At 39.3% G+C, this 18159-nt stretch overlaps 1 long non-coding RNA gene and 1 other non-coding gene across 2 annotated transcripts; one reads left to right on the forward strand and one right to left on the reverse strand.

Annotated features, from left to right (window-relative positions):
* The first annotated feature begins 2318 nt into the window (after positions 1-2318).
* On the forward strand, positions 2319-2425 carry LOC141644583 (small nucleolar RNA R71). The gene has a single exon (XR_012544196.1). It is a non-coding gene; the product is annotated as a small nucleolar RNA R71 (small nucleolar RNA).
* Positions 2426-13150: 10725 nt separating this feature from the next.
* Positions 13151-15728, reverse strand: LOC141642865 (uncharacterized). The gene is made up of 3 exons (XR_012543495.1): positions 15430-15728; positions 15047-15125; positions 13151-14902 (listed from the first exon to the last, which is right to left on the reverse strand). It is a non-coding gene; the product is annotated as an uncharacterized LOC141642865 (long non-coding RNA).
* Between the last annotated feature and the right edge of the window lie 2431 nt (positions 15729-18159).

Here is an 18159-nt window from a genome sequence, read left to right on the forward strand (position 1 = left end):
TACTACACATCAATAAAATCCTAAGTCCCTCCCTCACTTCTCCCAAAATGATAAATATCTTGATCAAGGCACAAAAATATAAATCCAAAAATGACAAAAATGCAATGTAATAATTGAAATTCAAGTTAGGGAGTTATAATATTTACAAATGGTGGTTTAGGGAAGACTCCACCAAACTCTCATCCAATGTGAGATGTCAAGGGGGCATGTTTAAGGTGTTGTTGATGTTACTCAACACCTTGAAGAAGTAGTCGAAAGCTTGCTCATTATCATGATAAAGGTCCTCAATAGATTTTTGCACTTGTTGTTCTCCATGATGGTCTTGGTTCATAGCATTACCAATATAGGGATGGAATATCCCTTCAAACTCATCATCCCAAAAACCGCAAACTTCGTCTACTTGGTCATTAAAAATTTCTTGAGTTGATAGAGACAACTCTCCTTCTTTCTTGTCTTGGCCAATGAGGCCATCTTCTTCACTTGTCATGGGTGAGCTTTTCAAGCTCTCATTGTTGCTATTTCCTTGTTCTTTTGATGAAGCGTCATCCACTTTCTTTTTCCATTGAAATTCCAACTTCTTCCTATCATCCTTCCGGCTATAGTGATCAACCATAAAACATGGCTCATGCAATTGTGGAGCTCTCATGGTCTTGTCAAGATTGAAAGTGATGGTTTCATCTCCCAATTCAAGGGTGAGCTCTCCATGCCTCACATTGATCACCGCTCCCGCGGTGTGCAAGAAAGGTCTTCCTAAGATAATAGGAATGTTGGAGTCTTCTTCCATGTCAACAATAACGAAATCCACCGGGATGAAGAATTTTCCAATTCTCACGGGAACATCTTCCCATACCCCTAAAGGTGTCTTTGTTGATCTATCCGCCATTTGAAGCGTGATGTTGGTACATTTGAGTTCTCCCATTCCTAGCCTCTTGCTAACCGAATATGGCATGACACTAACACTTGCCCCAAGGTCACATAAAGCTTTGTTGATTGTAGTGTCACCAATAGTGCATGGAATGGAGAAACTTCCCGGATCCTTGAGTTTTGGAAGTGAACTTCCTTGAAGGATGGCATTACTCACCTTAGTGAAGGCAATAGTCTTAAGCTTCCTGATTGATTTCTTCTTCGGAAGGATGTCCTTCGTGTACTTTGCATAGGCCGGAACGTGATTGATTAATTCCGTGAAAGGAATCGAGACTTCCAAATTCTTTACAATTTCCATGAATTTTCCAAGTTGGTTATCAAACTTAGGCTTAGCTTGACGACTCGGGAACGGAAGTCTAATCACAATGGGCTCCTTCTCTTTAGCCTTTTCTTCACTTTTCTTTGAAACCTCTTGATTGGTGGGTTCTTCTTCCCTAGAGTTTTGCACAACTCTTTCCTTGTCACTAGCTTCCACAACTTTATCCTCAACTTGCTTCTTTGGCCCTTCATATCTCGTACCACTCCTCAAGTGAATGGCACTAACCGTTTCATGTCTTGGGGGATTACTTTGAGGTGGTAATTGCCCCTTTTGTCTTTGAGAGCTTGAAGATGCTAGTTGGGTCATTTGAGTTTCCAACATTTTTGTATGGGCTAGGATGTTGTTGATGGTGATGTCTTTTGCTTGGCTATCTTTTTGCATTTGAGTGAAAAATTCTTGTTGATTCTTTTGCATTTGGAGGACCGCTTTTTGAACATCAAAACCTTGGTCATTTTGTTGATTGTATGGAGTTTGATTTTGATAACCTTGGTTTTGGTTGTAAAAGGGTCTTTGATTTTGGTTTCTCATGGGAGGTGGGGTGTATGTTGGTTGAGGGTTTTGAATATTTTGGCTTTTGTATGAGAGATTTGGATGGAATTTGGTGTTTTCATTGTAATAGTTGGAATAAGGGGTACCACTTTTGTATGCTTGAAAAGCATTCACTTGCTCATTTGTTCCCCTACATTCACTTTGGTCATGTCCCAAAGTTCCACAATTCTCACATATCCCGCTTGGGATTGATGAAGATGCCACCATGGCATTAACATGATGCTTTGGCGATTTTGAGGCTTCTTCAAGCTTAGCCATAGCCTTCTCAAACTTCAAGTTGATGGTATCAATATGAGCACTAAGTTGAGCACCCAATTGAGTAATAGAGTCCACTTCATGCTTTCCTCCTCTAGTAGCCTTGCGAGGTATACTATATTGTGAATTATGGACCGCCATTTCCTCAATCTTGTTCCAAGTTTGATTATCGTCAACTTTGATGAACATACCATTTGATACCATGTTGAGAATGTTTCTTGAGTCTTCATAAAGACCATTCCAAAATTGTTATACCAAGAACCACTCGCTAAGTCCATGATGAGGACATGAGCGACAAGTTCCTTTGAATCGCTCCCAAGCTTCATACAAAGATTCTTCGTCCCTTTGCTTAAAACCCGTGATTTGAGCTCTTAGCATGTTAGTCTTTTCCGGAGGGTAGAATTTTTTGTAGAAAGCTAGAGCCAACTTCTTCCAAGAGTCAATTCCAAGAGCGGCCTTATCAAGGCTCTTCAATCATTGTTTCGAGGTACCAATTAGAGAAAAAGGAAATAAGACCCATCGAATTTGGTCTTGAGTCACTCCGGTTTGTGAAATCGCATCACAATAGTCACGTCTCCATGTGAGAATGAGGGTCTTCACTAGGCATCCCCCCAAATTGGCTTCTTTCGACTAATTGGATAAATGCGGATTTTGCAATGAAATTTCCGGTTAAGTGTTGTGGTGTGGGAGTTCCATTGGGTAGGTTCTCCTCGGTTGGTACGGAATGTGATGAAAACTTAGGCATTGTAGGGTGATTGTGTGGTTGATTTTGTGTTGGGTTCTCCTCACCTTCTCTTGCAAAAGGGTTGATGAACTCAATAGTATTTGGTTGAATATATACAACCTCACCAATACCTCTCAAAGTATTTCTAGCAAGTCTTCTATTGGTTGTCAAAGTCCTTTCAATTTCGTGATCAATGGGTAACAAGTTACCTTGTGATCTTCTAGACATGCAAAATATCAAACAACTCGAAAACAATTAGAACAAACCTTGAGGAGTTTTACTTCCCCAAGGCAAAGAAAGACACACTAATAACAATCAAAGAAAATCAAATCAAGTTAACACCGTCCCCGGCAACGGCGCCATTTTTGGTCAGTCCGCTTTGAGCTTAGATTTCGGTTACTTGTCGTTAGGAGCACCTAGACCAAAATAATATTTATAACTTCACAAACAACTCTACTACTAGTAAAGAGGCAAGTAAAGGTCGGATCCCAAGGGACGGGTATTGATGTAGGATTTTCGATTGCAAGTAGTGGTGTCTAGGGGTGTCACAATTTGGGTTGAGATAAGAAGATCACTAAACTAAATAACAATAAAAGTAAACAAGCAAGATGGCTAAAATGAGATTTAAACAATTGATTAAAAGCACTAGGGTGTCATGGGTTCATAGGGGATTCATGGGAATTGATCATATAAACATATTCTCAAATTATAAGCAAGCAATTATTGTTGTGATAGGATCGAGTTGGTTTATATTTTACAATCCTAGAAAGGTTTGGGTCCCGGAGCCGAATCGATTAGATTGTACAACACCTACAAGTCGACTTAATCCTCCCTACTCAACTATATGCATGGTCTAATGAGACTCGAGTTGGTTTATCTCTTACAAGTCTCATTGAAAAGCTAAGTGATGGGTAAAAATTACAAGGATTCATAGGCTCGCATTTCATCAAACATAACATGTGCATAAGTTGAGATCACAACAAGCAAGCAAATAAATTATGTGAACATATTAAATTAAGCATGAATCATCCCCCATGTTGGTTTCTCCTATTTCCCCATTAACTCTAGTTAAGGAAACTACTCACTCATTATCAAGTTTGACATGTTAACAAGGTTGTCAATCATATTAACAAAGCAAAACATGATGAATAAATGAAGATGATTAACAATAATTAAAAAGGGATTAAGAGAATTATACCTAATGATGATTCCAAAATAATAATGCAAAGAATAATATAAGTACTTGATGATTGATGGAAGGTTGTCAATCTCCCAATAAACCCAAATAATCTTCAATTACCCAAAATAAAAGATGAACAATAGATAAATTAAGAAAATGAGATTTGTATTAATACTTGATTAGAAGTTGATTACAAGATTAAAGAGAGATTAGAATAATATAAACTACACTAAACATTGATAAGAAGAACATGATAATCTAATTAGACTAATGGGGTATTTATAGTGGGGATTAGGTGTACAAATTAGGGTTACTAAGGGCTTAAATGACGATTAAGACCTTGAGGAATCGCTCCTCTCAAGAAAAGACGCGGGTCTCCTTTTAGCTAGTCTTCCAAAAATATGCGCATCTCGAATGAAGAAAGAAGGGGACGTGTTGCTCTGGAGGACAATCCGAGCGTCCAAAAGGTCGGGACGAGCGGATTGTATAGCTTTTGGACGAGTGGCCTGGCAACTTGGACGAGCGGCCTGTGGAGCTTCTGGACGAGCGTCCCGATAGGTGACACGCTCGGATCTTAGTTCAGCTTGCCATTTCTTCTTTTCTTCTTCCAACAATCCTCCTGGATTTTGTCGGGGATGCAAGGATCTTCTTCATCAATACCCATCTACTACATTATGTACAAAGGCGTTCTAGTCTTGTCTTCTCTTTGATGCTTGGTCATTAGATTCGATCAATTTAGCTCTATTTTGCCATGAAAATGTAAGGTTTGCACTCCTATCCTACCAAGGAAACAAAACCTCAAAGAATATGCAAAACAAAGGACTAAAGATAGTAAATGACCCAAATATGCACTACAAAGCATAGGAACGAAGCTAATTCGGGGACTAAATATGCTCAAATATTGATGACATCAATATATATAAGCAAACAAGTGAATGGCTTCTAAATTCAATCATGATAGCAAAACTCATACACAATGGAACAAAAAACCATACTTGTGCTTATAGATGTAACGTACACCAAGAGGAGAAACTACACAAACCTAGATGAGACCGGATAAAGATGCATCGGCCTTTTGGAAGCTCTACCTTACCATATATGTAGCTTACCAATGTCAAGATCAAGTCTATTTTGTCCAAAATCCATCCCTCACCCACTATGTCAAGACATCCACATACATGCAAACCCGTCAAAAGCGTAACTCATTAGCTTAAAATGTTACAAAATGGTAAATGCAAAGAGAAATGGCATTATGCATAAGACATAAGGGTGAAACATTTTTATGAAATTTTTCAATTTTTTCAATTTTTTTGGATTTTTGAAATATGTGAAAGCAATTAAATATCTAGATTCACTAAATCCCTCCCCCAAGTTAGAACAACACATTGTCCTCAATGTGTGACACAAAGATAGACAAACAAAAACCAACAAGGGGAGATGGGATGACACATGCGAAAATAAAGGAACGAAAGAAAGCATACTAAAGTGTACAAGCCTCCCCCAAGCTAGCTTGAAAATGGGGTAAGGTCCAATCCAAGTAGCAAAGTACCTGCAAAAGACAAGTTACTACAAACTAAAGCAAACTAAATGTCTTATTGTCCTAACTATTACATCAAAACCAAATGGGAATTGCAATTGTCCAAAAACTATAAATTATCTTAAAAAGCATAAATAAAACGAGTTTTCCCAAATGAGCACTCTTTGTTCTCTAAAAAGCATGTCAACGCCCTTAGGAGTTTATCATATTCATGCGCATGAACAATACACAAGCATAGGTAAGCAATTGATAAGACGTAAACATAAAAGAATAATGGCAATAAAGGATAAATGTAATACCCGTCCTTCTAGAGACCTTTTGACCGACGTTGACTGACCTTAGACACCTATCTTAACCTTTAGAAACCTTACGAGTTAAGCCTTGTGACGTTGTGAACCTTTGAGTTTGTGTTACTCGATCTAGCGGAGGCTACTCGATCGAGTAGCTTGGGAACTCGATCGAGTAGAGGTCACTCGATCAAGAAGTGTGTTACTCGATCGAGTAACGTGAGTTCAGCAGGGAATTATAAATCGTAAATCGTGAAACCCAAATCATTTCTCTACCTTTCTTCCTAAACCTAAATGTCGTCATTCCTCTTCTCCTTCACCATGAATCATCTCCTTGAGATCTTTGAGAGTGTTTGCACCATGGGGATGGGATGCTTGAGTCGGGTAGCAGTCTTGACGCCGGATTGCTTTGTATAGGTATGTTGTCATCGTCATCATCGTCTCTCTTGGTTTCAGTTATGGTTATGGTAGTAGTAATAGATGGTTATGGTGGTTGTTATAGGTGGTTTCGATGGTTAATTGTTATCTTGTGATCGGGCGTGGAATCGCTGCGGTTTGCTAAAGGTAGGTTCGCCTACTCAGTTCTGTTTATTTTCTAGAGGGTATATTGTTGTTGTATAGTTGGTTTAGCGTCTTTGTTTTTGGTTGGTTGTGGTTGATTTATCAGTATCGTGTTGGATTTGATAGTTGGTGATGATTGATTGTACAGCTGATTGTGAATGATTGTCTGTGGTTCTCGAGGTGCGCCCTCGGCTGAGTGGAGTCACTTGCGGGAGTGGCTTCACGCCCTTGATTCGCTTTCTGTGGAACCCGCCACAGAAGGGATGTACACATTAAGGAACATGGGTTATCGCTCGGATTGATGAGCGGGGCTTAGGTGGGAACGACTGCGGTCCCCACTGGCAGGACTGGACCTTCGGGCAGTCAGAGGTGTGTGGTTGGTTGAAGGAGGTGGTGTGTGTGTATTGTTGTATTTGTGTTTGAGTCTACTTTTGTACTTATTACCTCAGTTGCTGACCTTGTGTGGTTTTGTTGTGTTGTCTCTTTATTTTGTGTCTGCCGTGATCCACTATGGTGAGCAGTCAGACTTAGCAGGTTGATGTATGGATCTTAGCTGGGTGCTTGGAGGGACGAGTCTATCACGAGTCATGGCAGAGATAGTTTCACCTATTTGATAGTTATCACGAGTTGTATCTTTTGTATCATTTGTTTGGTTAAATCACTTGTAATTAATATAATTGTTCTTTTATCAACATTTGATTCTTACTGACCTCGGGCAACCGAGATGGTAACGCCCTTGTCTACTAGGGAAGGTCTTGTTAAGGCTCCTTGATAGATAGGGTTGTTACAAAGTGGTATCAGAGCGACGATTTTGGAACCTATAATGTGTATGTATGTTGGGAGCCCCAGCTGATGCTTGATTTTGGGTGAGTAGGCGCTCTCATTTCAAAATCACGGCCCCATTATGCTTAAGCCAGTCACTGGGTATGGGAATATTGAGTCGGGAATTATGTGCATAGTATGTATGATAGATAAATTAGAAACAACTGTGATGGAGTATATGTTAATGTTTAGTGCGTGTAATTCGTGATGATGAGCTGTGAAGGTTTGTGATTGAGTGGAAGTGTGTGTGGATGTGGTAAAGATGGTGAAAGTACTGATAGTTGCATGCTATTATTGGATAATGTGGTGATAATAATGAGTTGTAAATCTTTGTATGCGTACTAGTTTATAAAGGGATTTGTAAGTCTTTGTATATGATGATAATAACGAGTTGTAAGTCTTGTACTAGTTGATAGTGTTTGTCAAGTAGTAATTGGAATTGAAATGGGTGAATTGTTGAGTACTTTTGTGCTATGGCATAATTAAGTCGGATATTTGGTTGATGAATTGTTGTGACATGATTGGAATTTTAGCAAACTTGAGTAATATATGATGGTTTATTGATAGGTGGATGCCTAGGGTAGTGTGTACATAGGTTGGATAGTTGAAGTTGCAGACGCGTAAGTAAATGTGACGTAATGTGTTGATTGTGTATGCTATAAGTTGATATTATAGTGAATTGTCTTGCGTAATGTTTGTTTAGAATGGGATGATATGTGTAATGTTCGGACGAAGTAGTTGTGTACCTTTGAGTAGTAATAATGTGTCGTGATTGGATGAAATAATTTGTGACGGTTTCCAAATGTAATTTGGAATCGACACGAGTTGTTGTTTTGCAGAGATCGTTAACTAAACTCGTAACTTTTGGACCATGTACCTAACCTTACTTGACCGAGTACAAGTACCTACTCGACCGAGTAGACCTTACTCGATCTAGTTGAGGAGATATAAGATCGAAAAAGTTGGAACTGCCAGCGGAAACTCGATCGAGTAGCTCCAACTCGATCGAGTAGAGGCCACTCGATCGAGTACCTTACTTACTCGATCGAGTAAGTGCTACAGTGCACGGTTTTATACGGGATTCATATACCTTTCCCGATTTCTTTTCCTCTTCATTCTTTCTTTGACAAAACCCTAATTTCTTCAATCTCTCTCTCTCTCTTTGCTCTCAAAACTTGGTGATTTTTTGCTTGATTTCTTGGTGTTCTTCTTGTTTTATTCGTCCTTTTCACTTGCTAATCATTCAAGGTAAGAATGTTCATCCTTTTTTTTTTGTTTTTAATCAATTAGAACAATATAAAGTGTTGGATTTTTCTAAAAATTCAATTTATACACATGTAAACTTGCTTATAATTGTTGTAACATGGTATAATTGCTTTATATTGTTGATTAATGATGCTAGAAGTAGAAAACCCGAATTAATATGAGGGTATGTGGGAACCGAAATTTCTAGGGTTTGGGATTCAAATTGAATTTTTGTTTGTCTTTTGCATATAAAAGGGGGAAAATTGAGTGATGTATGTTATGGGTATCATGTTTAGTGTTGATTTTAACTAGTTGTACCCAAAATTTTGTCTTAAAACTCCGTCTTAAAACTGCCCCAAACTAAAATTCGCCCCAATTCTTTTGATGAATATCTATTTGTGAAACGCTTTTGAAAAGAGTAATGCTATAATTTGGCAATTGGTTGCTCTTTGATGTAACAAATTTCATATTTTGATAGCTATAAAGACCGTCTGACAAAAATTTTGGAAGTATATGTCTAAATCTTTTGGATTGTTTTGGTGAAAGTGTGTACCTAGTTGTTTCTTCTTCCATGAGCATGCATAAACAGTTTATTTTGTATCTTCAAATAAGTGTTGTTTGTGGGCCTAATGACATGTGTTGAAACAGATGCCGAGACCTGCAGTTGGTACCCGTCAAAGTAAGAGAGGGAGGGCTTCTGAGCCTGAGGTTGGTGAGGGGAGTCAGGAACCCACGGTCCCACCTGTGCTTGAGTACTTCACCGTTGTCTTTGCCGATTTCAAGCAAATAGAGGCTTTTGTCGAGTTACAAAAGCGTCGTATGAAACCAACCCGTTGTATCGGCACCACCATATTAGAGGACCTTAAGGTAGAGACGGATGTGAGGCACATATTTGAGACCTTGGGTTTGACCGGTTTGTACCGTCTTAGGAAACATTCCTATGCCTTATTGACATTGGAGTTCATGAGTTCTTTTCTTTATGATACGGCGGCTAAGACCGTCCAATTTTGACTCATGAACACTAGTTTTATCTTGACCATGGACTTGTTTGCTAGCCACCTTGGCCTTGCCCGACCGGAGAAGGGAGCCCTTCGGGACATCCCGACTGAGTGTAGAGCCAGTAGTTATATGCCTTGCTTTACCGGTAAGAACGCCCCCACCTCTAGCAACATGTTAATTAATGATGTGCAACATATCACCTTGAAGAACTTTCTTCGTGCCTTGACTTGCCTACTCTATGACCGGAGGGATGTGAGTAAGCTTAACTCACATGAGGTGATGTTGCTTGTTGTCTACCTTAACCCCACCCGAGCCCCGAGAGTCTCTTTCAGTGCCCCGGCCATAGTTTCTGCTAGCCTAGCTTTGATGGCCACTTCTGAGACCCGTTTCTTGAGCCGCGGTGCCATTGCCACACGGTTGGCGGAGTGGTTGACCACCTTTGAGGCCTCCTCGGCCTATATACCTTTGGCCCCGTCTGTGCCTTTCTTGGACCGCAAGTACTTTCTCGACTAGAAATGGTTGAGAACCTTGGAGGGTGGTGGGTTGGCCTGGAGAGTTTGGGGGATGAGCTGAATGAGGATACCCGACCCCGAGCACCTTCCTGCGACTGAGCCCTTGACGGCGGCGGTAGTGGCAGCGGATTCCGATGACGAGGAGGAGGCTCCTGCGCGGCAATTTTACCTCATTGGTGATGATCTTTTGGAGGTGATGCCAGAGCCGACAAAAGGGGATCAGGCTAGACCTGAGGATCGGCAACATAGAGTAGGGAGGGGTCCGAGACGGGTGAGGGAGAGAGTCGCGGAGACTCAACCACAGCAGCCAGTGCCTCCACAACATCAATTTCCCAGCTATCCTGCGCTCTTCAGTCCAGAGATTTGGGTGAGTGAGCTCACGGAGAGAGTGTCTGCCACCTTGACATCCGGATGTAATACTACGTATTTATGAGTCTTGGGGTACTCTATCGAGTAGGCCTTACTCTGGCGAGTAAGGGCGAGTTGCGGATTAAAATAGTTTCTGACCTGTTGGGTACTCGATCGAGTAACGTGGGTACTCGATCGAGTAAGGGGGCACTCGATCGAGTACCTTAGCTACTCGATCGAGTAGCCGGTTTACGGGGGTTATTTTTCTCGGGTTTTGTTAATAATGCGATTAGAGTATATAATACTTCCGTCATTGTTCCTAAATCACTTTTCAAAACCTAATCACTGTGAGAAGAGAAAGCAAACTACGTCATTAGCTTTAATCGCATTGTTGGCAAATCCCGGAGCTTGGAAGGTCGGATTTCACTTTCCTTTGTTCCGTTGTGATCCTTGCGTCGAGGGTAAGACCTATATACCATTTTTATGATGTTTCTTTAAAGTTGGTTAAACCCTAGTTTGGGGGATTTGGGGGTTTTGTTGTTTGTATTATTGGTAGTGATTATGTGTTTGTATATTAGGAGGAGGATTCGTAGAGGAAGCTTTTTGATAACAGCTGTGAGGTCGTCTGATTGTTGTGCTTTCCAGGTAGGGTTTCCCTACTCAGTATTACTTACATAACGTGTGGTGATTGTGCTGTAGTTAGTGTTGTTGATTGATTCAGACGGTTGTGATATTGTATTGTGGTTGTGATTGTTTGTCTCTGGTTCTCGAGATGCGTTCTCGGCTGAGTGGAGTCACTTGCGGGAGTGGCTTCACGCCCTAGTTTCGCCCTTCGTGGAACCCGCCACGGAAGGGGATGTGCACATTAATGGGACAGGGTTATCGCTCGGTATGATGAGCGGGGATTTGATGGGTACGGCTGCGGTCCCCCACTGGCAGGGCTGGTCCAGTGGACAGTCGGTGACGGAGATGGAGTGGAGTGGATGATTGTGTATGATTGTTTGAGCTGTATTGGTTACTGTATTGTTGTTTATATAAATTATGTAAATAGTACTGACCCCGTTTATTGTTTTAAAACCTGCGGTGATCCATTCGGGGACGGTGAGCAGATATTGAGCAGGTATGAGTTGAGTACTGGGATAGCTGGGATGTGCCACGGTCTGATGATATAAGTCTTCCGTTGTAGCTTAGTAGTTTTCATAAACATTTCAATTAAATCAGTAGACAGTCAGTTTGGGAACATGTATTCGTACTTTTGGTTTTGGTTTTGAGATTGTAACCTTTCACTAAAGTATTTCTATTTAAACGTTGTTTCATTATTGTTTATTTGATTATCATTGCCTCGGGTAACCGAGATGGTAACATCCTTATACCTGGGTGGTCCTGGTAAGGCACTTGGAGTATGGAGGTGTTACAAAATGGTATCAGAGGGGGGGGGGGGGGGGGGTTCATCCCACTTAACCTTTAAATGAAAATCACTAACTCCTCCATCAATGTCAAATGGGTCAACTACATCCCATGTGAAAATATTTTCAAAGGTTTCAAATGACTCGGGCAAAACCTTATCCTTTTCATGATAATCGGGCTCAACCTCATCCATGGCACGTGTGTCAACTACCTCCTCCACGAAATGGTTAATTGGAACGACAATAGGGGAAATTTCAACCAAGAAAATCGGACTATCGTCATCGTCATACAATAATTCAAAATTGTTAGGGGGAAAAGACTCACATTGGGAGGTTGGGAGAGCATAAGGAGAGGTAATAAGCTCACATTGGCTCGCTTTCTTTTGAGAAAGTTGTTCCAAACGAGCCTGAAGTACTTTGAGCTCCTCTTCGATACGCCACACATTGAATTGGCATGCTACCTCCCGCAATTGACATTGGCTAGCCATGAAATCTAAGAAATTCCAAAGTTCCGACCCGATCATGTAATAGACACCTCCATTACTCAAGTTTAGAGCCAATTCTCGGGTCTCAAAATCCATGTCATCAAGCATAAGATGACCCAAGGAATCCCCATTAAGGACATGTCCAAGGGAGATGAGACCATCGCAAAAATAGTAGAACCGGGAAAGATAGTCATGAAAAGGCTCATCTTTGAGTTGTGGGACGAATCCGTCATTCATTATGAAAGGCCAAGCTTTATTACCTACAAAATAGGCACTAAAACTACAAAGAAACCGTGACAAGAATACAAAGGAACAAGTGTTCCTTGGAACAAATAAAACAAGATAAAATTCAACAACTAATTAATTAGCAAACAAAACCGTAATCCCCGGCAACGGCGCTAAAATTTGATAGGATGTCGCCATCTAATCAAAGATAAATACCCTAGACACAAATGAATGTAGTAATAGGGGTCGAACACAAGGAGACGGGAGATGTTATACAAGTTGTTATGGGATGAATTCTATCAATGACGGTTATCGATTGGTTTGGTTGGGTTTATGAGACAATAATAATGAAGGAAGAGTCTACGGAGGTCGGGTCACACATGCAAATTATGTAAATGCTCAAGTTAAACATAGAAGTTTTGATAATATCGTTAATTGTTTAGGCTTAAAGGCAACCACCTCTCGGCCTTATTGTCAACGATAGAACGGGTCCTAACGAGCTCTCGCTATGGCTAGGTCGTCTACTAAAACATGCTTAGTCTAATTCAATTTCATGCCTCTTGACTTATAAAAATGAATTAACAAATTTAATCTAAGATAGTGGCCAACAATCAAAGACTAATCAAAACAATGCAAACATGTGAGAAAAACTTTTAATCGATATAATAACATCCCAATTCAACAATTGCTAGAACTATTTATGCATGGCTTCCTTAATCCCCAGACTAGTGAACTACTCTTGAATAATGATCACTAATCTAATGACAAATGATAAAGTAAACATAATAATTAGTGAAAGGAAATGACAAAAGGAATAACAAAATAATATTAGAAATGAGATTACCTTTATAATGGAAATATAACTTAGAATATAGAAGAACAAATACTTGAAATGGAAATTGTAATACAACTTTGAAATGCTAAAAGAAATTGTTTATAACATAAAGGAAATACTTAAGGGAAATCTAATCTAAAAACTAAGAACTGAAATAAGAGTATGAAAGTGGTGTAGAAAGTGTGTAAGAGGTGTCGGATCAACACCCTTTATATAGGACCATAAGACGAAACGTAAACATTAAATTAGGGTGTAACCCCGATCGGGGACACCACAACCCGATCGGAGTCGTGGCATTTCCCATTTTTCTCTTAAATCCGTCGTAACTTTGCACTTAATGTTGATGCGGAATCCGATGCTTGTTTCTTTATGCATCCGTCTAAGGTATCTTAGGCATCATCTGATATCCAATAAAGCTCTTATCATGGCCTTTCCTTTGGACTTCATTTCTTTACATATCCAAAATTGGTTTCCTCTTGCTCGTGTTTTCCAATTTCTTCCCAAAATGCCCCTATGCTTCCCGAAACACCTTTGCATGGTCAAGACTTGCTCTCGTTAACCTCGTGAACTTGGGTAAATGTTAATTTGACGGGAAAAAGCTACCGAGTGCTTTATTTCCTACAAAATGCAATGAATACGAGCAAAAACGGCTAGAACACGGAATTAGCTCACAAATACGCTAATAGTAGTGCAATAATCAAATAAACCGAGCTAAAATAGGGGGTTAGATTATATATAAAATGGACCTATCAATTAATTAGTCTAGCGCCAAATATAATCAATCCATCATGCTGAAGATTAACCAGACACAAATCATAAATTATCCTGATCAGCCACCATTAAGTTTTGTCTCTGGAAAACAAAGTAAGGAGTAGCCCACTTAATTATAAACTAGTCCCCTTCACTTCCATCCTACAAGGCAATTAGAGTATCCCAACATAGGAAATTGAGGGTAAAACCTCAATACTGTAATATAGTTTAACCCCAACATCTTGGCAGGTTATTCTAAAGTTTGAATAGAATTTCAAGCATGAAGGAAGTCCATTTACTAGTCCACTGATAGTGAAGGATAAAAATGTCCATTCTTCAGCACTGAAGTTTCATATGTCAAATTTCTGATCTATAAAATGAAAATACTAAATAAATGATCCACTGATAGTAAAGGATAAGTTTCATATTTGGAGGCAGGGGGCAGCAGGAAGAATTATAGCATGTAATTTCACACTAAATCTCTTGTAGAGTCCTAAATTAATAAAGTAGAAAAAGGATGATAATAAAATGAAAGTACTAATGGCAAAAATGCAGCATTAGTCGCATGCAAATAAATGACACCCTATGCTGATCATGAACATTAACACCCATTACTGATAGGGCGCCACCAGGTGACGCCCAAATTGGGTGCCACCCTCTCACAACCCTTTTTAATTGAAGGGGTCCCCACTCACCCAATGTGAGAGGGTGGCGCCCAAATTGGGTGTCACCGGGTGGCGCCTTTTCATTTTCCTTACCGAAATAACTCGTGAAAAGTTTACCTCGCATCCACTATCCCTCCCAAAAGAAAAAGGGCCAAATGGTTTCTGTTACCATCCCTAACTCTAGTGTGGAAAAACATATGAATACATATGGCATCATAGTCGATTTTTGAAGTGGAAAATGGCGGAGAATCAAGCTGGCGATACTTGGCAGTTCCTGAAGCAGAATATGGACACCGTCATTTTTCTCTTGTGAAAGCAAATTAGATGTTTGGGTTTTTTCAGAAAGAAAGACCAATTCAATTGCTACGCAACTGAAAATAACTAGCTTATTGGGCGCTTTATAGAGAGGTGTACTTACGACGTCAGCGCGGCGGTAACAGAAGCGTATTGTTATTGCCATGACAGCCCTCGAATGGACATACAAACCATTTCATTCCCTATCAACATATTAAGATAGGTGGCATCAATATGAGAAGGCAAATCGGTCCAATAATAAAACTAAGCTTGTTTTTTGTAGGGAAATTTCTTTGGTTTTGACAAGATGCAATCAAGTAAATAAATGGATATAATTATCAGCCTAGAATCCACAAGAAATTAGACTAATAATTTGGGTTTTATTGAGCTTAAATTCAAGAGCCTAGAACAGGAATAAAAGTACAATAATAAAAACAGCAGGTGTAACTTAATTCATAGCCTTGCACAGAATTAAGCTATCCTTACCAACAGTCTTTGATTAATTACCTACAGCAATGCACAAGAGAATTATCAGCCTGACTCGTAACTACAGACTAAGCACAAGTTGAAAATATTTTTGTTTGAGAAGACATCTCATGTTTTTATATCATTTAATCATAATTTGCATTTTACAATGGACTAAGAGCTCCTTATATAGAGCATTCCTTGGTGTAAGATAAAACCTAAGAGAAATCTAACCATTGATGTAAAACTACTTTAATCTTAGGGCTTAGTGTGAAAGAGAAATAAGATAAATAAAATAAAGAAAATATGACTTTCTAATGTATTGGACAAGGGGAAATGGTTGTTGCTTCTGCTTTGTTTGGTGGCCTATGGCTGCACTTGTATAAGAGGTCAGCAAAAGAGGAGACAAGAAGGAGATAAGGACAAAGTTTTCGCTTTCCTTGTGTTCCTCCCACATGTAAGCTTCATATTATTATTTGTGGAGCTACTTTTTTGTCTCCTATATGACTTTATCATCCATAGAATAATTTAGGGACCAATTTAAGTCCTTCGACGTGCCCTTCAAAAGTGTGTGTGATAATGTTAATGCCCTTACAACACACAGCTCCAAAATAGATACTTTGCCATTGCATTCTAGAATCGGGTCAGGCTTGCAACGTCCATAACTCTTAGCTCATAATGGAGTAGAGTGCCTTATATGTGTCAAATGAAAGCTAAGGAAGTTAGATTTTATTTCCAAAAAGAATCATCTGAAAATATGACCTAAAAGTCGAGATTTTGAGGCTTGAGTGCTATCAGGTCATTGGCGACCTGATGCTGTAACAGTTCAGCATCCAGGGGCTTCTTGCAGGGGCTTTATCTTTCTGATCAAGGGGAAATGGAATAACCATGAGTAGCCAAAACGAAACTAAGTGAGTTGTCCTCCAAAGCAAATTGGAATTATGTAAGAAAATGGCTTGGATTGAGAGATACAGAGCTTTGAATAAGTTCAGGTCAGGAATGGATGTTCAGCAGCTTTCGTGTGCATGAGCACGAACTTTGAAAATCATATCTCCTAGCTGAGGTTGGCTATACTCATAATTGCTCAAATGAAATATAATGAAATTGGCTTTCACCTCCAAAAATAATCAAGCTTAATCATTAAGTGAATCTTGAGTTATTCAATTTTGAGCATTGACAGGTAATTTTAGAAAACAGGATTGCATTCCTGCGTGACAGTCTTTGAAGCCTTCTTGTGAAAAATATACTCAATTAATCTTTCTGATTCTAAAGCCATAGGAAAGTAGAACTTTTCAAGATTTTAACCATATAAAGAACATAAATTTTAAGCAAGTAGAACTCCAGATATGAGGAGTTGAATTCAGACCTGAAATTCAGAAACTGTTGGAGTATTTCAGATTTGTCTGGCTCATTTGGAAATGGCATTTCATTCAAAATAAAATAGCTTTTGGTCTTATTTCAAAGCTCATAGCTTGTTAACATTTTAAGATTTCTAAACATATAAATACCATGACATTTGAGTAATTAAAGTGGGATATATGAACTCTTGAACACGGCCCATATCCTGCCAGAAGAACAAGAAGAATACTTCGAGCTTTGTTCATTTTGCCAATGAATTTGCATCTGAATTATATGAATGCTTGGACTTTCACTTGTTATATTTGCTTGGTGAGAGAATGAAGGACCCTTAGTCCTTGGTCTTGCTGCAACCTCCCAGGTTGAAAAGGATTTGTCCTCAAATCTAGAATACTTAGGGTGGTTGAGGGGATGAAAGCTTTTATCACATCAAGGAATTGGTGTGACATACTTCCCCCTGGATCATATACTAGAATAAGATGCTTTTCTTTTGGAGCAAGCACATCTTCAAATTAGATTTTTTTCCTAGGAAAACAACAATTTCTTCACTTGGATCAAATGTTAGGTTCATCGCATCCTGATTGTTGTTCATCATCTTTAACATCAAAAGATGCTGCTCTCCCATAAAGTTCCTCCTAATGGGTAGACCATATGCATACTCATAGTCTCCCTGATCAAGCACCATACAGAAATATTTTTTGCCTCAAGTAAAAAACAGGCCCATATGGACAATGCAATGCACTTAGTTCAGTTTTCAGGTGAAAGCATCCATAATTCCCTACTCCTCATGGATCATAAATTAGAATCATGTTGCATGGCCTTGGAGTTAAAACAATTCCAAATTCAGATTGTTCACTCATCCAAATACCCCTAATCCTTCCTGGATCAAAGATTTGGTTGCTTGCCTAAGTTGGATATGAGTGCCAACACCAATTTCAGCAAATAGAATAGGAAATTGCACATCCAAAAAAGGTTCACTGCCACCATTTATGCCCATTCCAATTTCTCTTTCAATTGAGCTCATGTACTCTTCATTAAAAGGCCAAGGTGGCTTCACTCCAAGATTAACATCAACTACATCACATTGAAAGACCTGCAGCATATACCTACTTAAGCTTAATCCCAAATAAGGAATAACATCACTATTAGGACCTAATAATGCATCTAAGGAACTGTTGTTGTTTTGATGTGTTAATCTCAATATAATCATCACAAAATGAGCAAAGACTCCTTCAACATAATGTAGGGAACTTTCACTTGATGCCACAACCAATGCTAACAACTTCTCATAGCAATTTTGAACAAAATTCACCTCAGAACATAAAAATTTCAAAACTGGACAGTAAGGTGCCATGACATAGCAACTTAAACAACAACTAAGAAAGATATTTTAAACCTCTAAACTTTCCAAACCAA

The sequence above is a fragment of the Silene latifolia genome, chromosome 2, assembly GCF_048544455.1.
Source record: "Silene latifolia isolate original U9 population chromosome 2, ASM4854445v1, whole genome shotgun sequence".
Classification (NCBI taxonomy): domain Eukaryota; kingdom Viridiplantae; phylum Streptophyta; class Magnoliopsida; order Caryophyllales; family Caryophyllaceae; genus Silene; species Silene latifolia.